This window comes from Bufo bufo, chromosome 4, assembly GCF_905171765.1.
Source record: "Bufo bufo chromosome 4, aBufBuf1.1, whole genome shotgun sequence".
Lineage (NCBI taxonomy): Eukaryota > Metazoa > Chordata > Amphibia > Anura > Bufonidae > Bufo > Bufo bufo.
The window spans coordinates 44831698-44839049 of record NC_053392.1 but is presented as its reverse complement, the minus strand read 5'-3'; the positions used below and the strand labels follow the sequence as shown (position 1 = coordinate 44839049).

Genomic DNA, 7352 nt, shown 5'->3' with positions numbered 1-7352 from the left:
ACTTGCGTTAAAGTTTTCCGGCATTGAGTTCCGTTACAGGGGCTCAATACCGGAAAAAAAAACGCTTCAGTTTTATCCTAATGCATTATGAATGGAAAGCAATCCATTCAGTATGCATCAGTTCAGTCCCTCTTACGGTATTCGGCCGGAGAAAATACAGCAGCACGCTGCAGTATTTTCTCCAGCCAAAATTCCGGAACACTTGCCAGAATTAATTTCCATTGAAATGTATTAATGCCGGATCCGGTACCAAGTGTTCCGGGAAAACTGGATCCGGTTTCCCAATCTGCGCATGCGCAGACCTTTAAAAAATGTGAAAAAAATGAATACCGGATCCGTTTTTTCCGGATGACACCGGAGAGATGGATCCGGTGTTTTCAATGCATTTGTCAGCCGGATCCGGAAACAAATGCTATCTGTTTTGCATACGGATTTCCGGATCCGGCAGTCAGTTTCAACAACGCAAGTGTGAAAGTACCCTTACTTTCCCTGCACGGTGAACGCCATAAAAAAAAAAGAAAAGAAAATGGAGACATAAAAAAAAAAACATGATCTAAAATGCTTTTATTGTGTAAAACCAAAATAAATAAATAAAAATAACATATTCGGTATCGCTGCATCCGTAACAACCTGTTCTATAAAACTATCACACACTCTACCTCCAAAAGGCAAATGCCGTAAAGAAAATAAATAAAAACTGCACCAAAAAAGCTATTTTTTTGTCACCTTACATCAGAAAAAGTGTAATACCAAGCGATCAAAAAGACATATATACCCCAAAATTGTACCAATAAAACCGTCAAAAAATAAGCCCCTACATAAGATAATCGCCCGACAAAAAAAAATATGGCTTTAAGAAAATGGAGACGTGTAGACTGATTTATTTTTTGTGCTTTTATTATGCGTTAGTTGTTAGTGTTATGGACCCACAGTAGCTTTTTACATATCTCATCGTCCAAGACTCTTTTTTTGAAAATAGAAGGCATCAGGTCTCCTCCAAAGCTAGGAGCCCATCTTTACAGCTCACGTATCGCCATCTGGTTGCACAGGGGCGGACACAGACAGCAGAGGGCCCCTGTGCAAAGAATGTGCCTGGGCCCCTCCACCCCCATGCCAAATTCTCAACCTAACCTATTCCCTCCTAATATTACATACAGCAACACAAAACATACACCAAGGTAAGGCTACTTTCACACCCGCGGCACTACGATCCGTCCGGACACAAACCACAGCATGCAGCGGTTTATGTCCCGCTGATTCTCTGCATTTTTGCCAGATTGCTAACGCGGATGTGAAAGCGGCCTAATACAGCGCCACATACCTTGTACTGTACATCCAGTGACGTCTTCTTACATCTTCTGCTTTCAGACCAGACCACCATGATGATTCCTTTCTGCCGTCTCTTCTCTCTGCAGAGTTTGACAGACAGACATCTTAGTTTCCTACTTTTCCAACATCCTCCAACCTTCTGAACACCCCATCCTGTGCCTACTGTGCTCCCCAATACTACAGGGTGGGCCATTTATATGGATACACCTTAATAAAATGGGAATGGTTGGTGATATTAACTTCCTGTTTGTGGCACATTAGTATATGTGAGGGGGGAAACTTTTCAAGATGGGTGGTGACCATGGCGGCCATTTTGAAGTTGGCCATTTTGAATCCAACTTTTGTTTTTTCAATAGGAAGAGGGTCATTTGACACATCAGACTTATTGGGAATTTCACAAGAAAAACAACGGTGTGCTTGATTTTAATGTAACTTTATTCTTTCATGAGTTATTTACAAGTTTCTGACCACTTATAAAATGTGTTCAATGTGCTGCCCATTGTGTTGGATTGTCAATGCAACCCTCTTCTCCCACTCTTCACACACTGATAGCAACACCGCAGGAGAAATGCTAGCACAGGCTTCCAGTATCAGTTGGGGTCATCTGAAGGCAATCGTCTATGCTGTGAAGATACGAGATGTGCAGCACCTGAAACTACGGATACTGGAAGCCTGTGCTAGCATTTCTCCTGCGGTGTTGCTATCAGTGTGTGAAGAGTGGGAGAAGAGGGTTTCATTGACAATCCAACACAATGGGCAGCACATTGAACACATTTTAGAAGTGGTCAGAAACTTGTAAATAACTCATAAATAATAAAGTTACGTTAAAACCAAGCACACCATTGTTTTTCTTGTGAAATTCCCAATAAGTTTGATGTGTCACATGACCCTCTTCCTATTGAAAAAACAAAAGTTGGATTCAAAATGGCCGCCATGGTCCCCACCCATCTTGAAAAGTTTCCCCCCTCACATATACTAATGTGCCACAAACAGGAAGTTAATATCACAAACCATTCCCATTTTATTAAGGTGTATCCATATAAATGGCCCAGCCTGTATACTGCAGAAACAGATAAACCCCCTAAAAATACTAGTACCAGATAGTGCCCCTTCAATAATTATTGGCACACAGTGCCCTAAAAAATAACTGCGCCCAGCAAATAGTGTCCCTGACACTAAGAAACATAATGTCCCCCAAAAATAATTATACAAAAAATGCCCTGTTGTGTGGCAGTAAAAAAAATACCTCCTCTTAGTGTCCCTATAGTGCCCTCATAATGTGTGCCAATGCCCCCTACTGTGTGCCCCAAAAAAGCCCTCTTAGTGTCCCCAGTTGAACTAATCTCCCCATAGTGTCCCATAATTTTGCACCAGTATAAAATACTCCTATATAGTGCCCCCAGAGTGCTCCTCCCCCCGTTCCATGGTGCCTGACATAATGTGCCAGTATAAAATACCCCTATAGAGTGCCCCAAGTAGATGCCCCGATAATGTTCCTCTCCCCCCTTCCCCATAGTGCCCATATAATGTATGCCAGTATAAAACGCCACTATGGTACTCATCCCCACCCCCATATTGCATATAGTTTGTGCCAGTATAAAATGCCCCTATATAATGCCCCCCATGTGTGACAGTATATAATGCCAATATATAGGGCCCCCAGTACATACCCTCATATGGCTCCTCTTCCCCCTATAGTGCAAGTATAATTTAAAAAAATAGGGATCCCAGTAGATGCCCCCATAGTGCTTCTCTCCCCATGTGTGCCAGTAAATAATGCCCCCTAGTAGATGCCCCCATAGTGCTCCCTCTCATCTGTGCCAGTAAATAATGCCTCCAAGTAGATGCCTCTATAATGCTCCTCTCCCCATGTGTGCCAGTATAAAGCCCCCTAGTAGATGCCCCCATAGTGCTCCTCTCCCCCCATGTGTGCCAGTATAAAGCCCCCTAGTAGATGCCCCCATAGTGCTCCTCTCCCCCCATGTGTGCCAGTATAAAGCCCCCTAGTAGATGCCCCCATAGTGCTCCTCTCCCCCCATGTGTGCCAGTATAAAGCCCCCTAGTAGATGCCCCCATAGTGCTCCTCTCCCCCCATGTGTGCCAGTATAATGCCCCCTAGTAGATGCCCCCATAGTGCTCCTCTCCCCCCTTCCCTATTCTGGGCAACAGCATAGTGTTAAAAAAATAAAATAAAATTAACTCACATACTTACCTCCATGACTCTCAGTGAAGCGGTGAAGGCCTCTTCTGGCCTGTGTCCCACGCTGTACAGCTCAGGCGGCGCGATGTTTTTGGGGCAATATCTGCCTGGTAATGTTTATGGGTACTTTGCCTGGAACTCATTATGGGGGAGGGGGCGGTGTTTTGGGGGCAATATCTGCCTTATAATGTTTATGGGTACTTTGCCTGGAACTGATTATGGGGGGCACTGTTTGGGGATACTGTCTGCCAATGTTTATGGGCACTCTGACTGAAACTGATTGTGGGGGGCACTATCTACCTGGTAGTGTTAATGGACACTCTCATGCTATGGGCTCACTCTTTGCCTGTTTGCTACTATACATGGGGACACTAATTGGCTCTCAGACTGGGGCTGCTAATAGAACGCTGTCACTTGGAGCACCATGGGGGGCACTCAGGCTAGCACTGTATATGAGGGGCGGGGGGCACTGTATATGAGGGGCACTCGGGCTAGCACTGTATATGAGGGGTACTCAGTCTAGCACTGTATATGACGGGCACTCAGGCTAGCACTGTATATGAGGGGCACTCAGGCTAGCACTGTATATGAGGGGCGGGGGGCACTGTATATGAGGGGCACTCAGTCTAGCACTGTATATGAGGGGCACTCAGGCTAGCACTGTATATGAGGGGTACTCAGGCTAGCACTGTATATGAGGGGCACTCAGGCTAGCACTGTATATGAGGGGCACTCAGGCTAGCACTGTATATGAGGGGCGGGGGGCACTGTATATGAGGGGCACTCAGGCTAGCACTGTATATGAGGGGCGGGGGGCACTGTATATGAGGGGCACTCAGGCTAGCACTGTATATGAGGGGTGGGGGGCACTGTATATGAGGGGCACTCAGGCTAGCATTGTATATGAGGTGCGGGGGGCACTGTATATGAGGGGCACTCAGGCTAGCATTGTATATGAGGGGCGGGGGGCACTGTATATGAGGGGCACTCAGGCTAGCACTGTATATGAGGGGCACTCAGGCTAGCACTGTATATGAGGGGCGGGGGGCACTGTATATGAGGGGCACTCAGGCTAGCACTGTATATGAGGGGCGGGGGGCACTGTAAATGGGGGGCACTCAGGCTAGCACTGTATATGAGGGGCACTCAGGCTAGCACTGTATATGAGGGGCGGGGGGCACTGTATATGAGGGGCACTCAGGCTAGCACTGTATATAAGGGGCGGGGGGCATTGTATATGAGGGGCACTCAGGCTAGCACTGTATATGAGGGGCACTCAGGCTAGCACTGTATATGAGGGGCGGGGGGCACTGTATATGAGGGGCACTCAGGCTAGCACTGTATATGAGGGGCACTCAGGCTAGCACTGTATATGAGGGGCGGGGGGCACTGTAAATGGGGGGCACTCAGGCTAGCACTGTATATGAGGGGCACTCAGGCTAGCACTGTATATGAGGGGCACTCAGGCTAGCACTGTATATGAGGGGCGGGGGGCACTGTATATGAGGGGCACTCAGGCTAGCACTGTATATGAGGGGCGGGGGGCACTGTAAATGGGGGGCACTCAGGCTAGCACTGTATATGAGGGGCACTCAGGCTAGCACTGTATATGAGGGGCACTCAGGCTAGCACTGTATATAAGGGGCGGGGGGCATTGTATATGAGGGGCACTCAGGCTAGCACTGTATATGAGGGGCACTCAGGCTAGCACTGTATATGAGGGGCACTCAGGCTAGCACTGTATATGAGGGGCGGGGGGCACTGTATATGAGGGGCACTCAGGCTAGCACTGTATATGAGGGGCGGGGGGCACTGTATATGAGGGGCACTCAGGCTAGCACTGTATATGAGGGGCGGGGGGGCACTGTATATGAGGGGCGGGTGGGCACTGTATATGAGGGGCGGGGGCACTGTATATGGGGGGCACTCAGGCTAGCACTGTATATGAGGGGCGGGGGGCACTGTAAATGGGGGGCACTCAGGCTAGCACTGTATATGAGGGGCACTCAGGCTAGCACTGTATATGAGGGGTGGGGGGCACTGTATATGAGGGGCACTCAGGCTAGCACTGTATATAAGGGGCGGGGGGCATTGTATATGAGGGGCACTCAGGCTAGCACTGTATATGAGGGGCACTCAGGCTAGCACTGTATATGAGGGGCGGGGGGCACTGTATATGAGGGGCACTCAGGCTAGCACTGTATATGAGGGGCGGGGGGCACTGTAAATGGGGGGCACTCAGGCTAGCACTGTATATGAGGGGCACTCAGGCTAGCACTGTATATGAGGGGCACTCAGGCTAGCACTGTATATGAGGGGCGGGGGGGCACTGTATATGAGGGGCGGGGGCACTGTATATGGGGGGCACTCAGGCTAGCACTGTATATGAGGGGCGGGGGGGCACTGTATATGAGGGGTGGGGGGGGGCACTGTATATGAGGGGCGGGGGGCACTGTATATGAGGGGCGGGTGGGGCACTGTATATGAGGGGCGGGTGGGGCACTGTATATGAGGGGCACTCAGGCTAGCACTGTATACGAGGGGCACTCAGGCTAGCACTGTATATGAGGGGCGGGGGGCACTGTATATGAGGGGCACTCAGGCTAGCACTGTATATGAGGGGCACTCAGGCTAGCACTGTATATGAGGGGTACTCAGTCTAGCAGTGTATATGAGGGGCACTCAGGCTAGCACTGTATATGAGGGGCACTCAGGCTAGCACTGTAGATGAGGGGCACTCAGGCTAGCACTGTATATGAGGGGCGGGGGGCACTGTATATGAGGGGCGGGGGGCACTGTATATGAGGGCACGCTCTGTATATTGGGGCTCTGTTATGCTGATGCTGTTACAGGGAGCACCTGTTGGCACTTTTACTGGGGTATTCGGTCCGGCACTGGTTGACACTGTTACTGGGTATGCTGTGTTCCTAGTCGCACATGTATGTAGCCTGTCACATTACAGCAGGGCGCCGGGATTAGACTGCAAAGCCAGAGGTTCTTCCTTATTTTATCAGCGTTACCTAGCAACAGAGCAGCGCTGACGTTCTATTGTGTCACATGATCAGAACGTCACTCCCTTCAGCAGAGGCTCGAACGGTGCGGCTGCAGCATCCAGGGCTCTGTGGAAGACCCCAGCACAGCCCTGACCGTACTGTCTGTACAGAGGGACCTCACTGATCATGCACTGTATAGCTCATAGTCATGTGACCGGAGATCACAAGCTCTATTGTCCTGGCTGGAGTCTTCGAGTATGTAGTCAGGATGGCCGAGCGGTCTAAGGCGCTGCGTTCAGGTCGCAGTCTCCTCTGGAGGCGTGGGTTCGAATCCCACTTCTGACAATACTTTTTTTTTTTTTCCCCCACAACTGTGTGTCCCTAGTTATATTAGAAGAAAATACATATTATGCATGAGAGACATAGATATAAAACCAGTTTACAGCTTATTATATTGGTATTAGATAGCTACTATATGTGTTTTGGGCTTCTTTACAATTATAGGAACAGTAAACATTTGGGGCACTTTGTGCATTTTGTTTTCCTGGAGACTTGCAGAAGTAACACAATATTGCCGTGTGACCGGCAAGAAGGCCAATGGTTTAGAAATGGTAAATTGACTCTTAAAAGGGATGGCATAGATAGCAATTCATAATATTATTGGAATCGCCCCTTTTAGAAATGGAACGCTCTGTTAGTGAACTGGTTTTCCGATTGCAGAAAGTGAAGACATAATTGTAGGCTGTGCCTTCAGTTTGTGATCAGTGGGGATCCAACTGCGGCGACACTCATGATCATAGGGAGTAGGGGGGCACGGCTGTGGTTTAGGG

The 7352-nt window shown here is 48.8% G+C and overlaps 1 non-coding gene across 1 annotated transcript; it reads left to right on the top strand.

Annotated features, from left to right (window-relative positions):
• Positions 1–6784: 6784 nt before the first annotated feature.
• TRNAL-CAG lies at positions 6785–6867 on the top strand. Its single transcript has one exon. It is a non-coding gene; the product is annotated as a tRNA-Leu (tRNA).
• Positions 6868–7352: the final 485 nt, after the last annotated feature.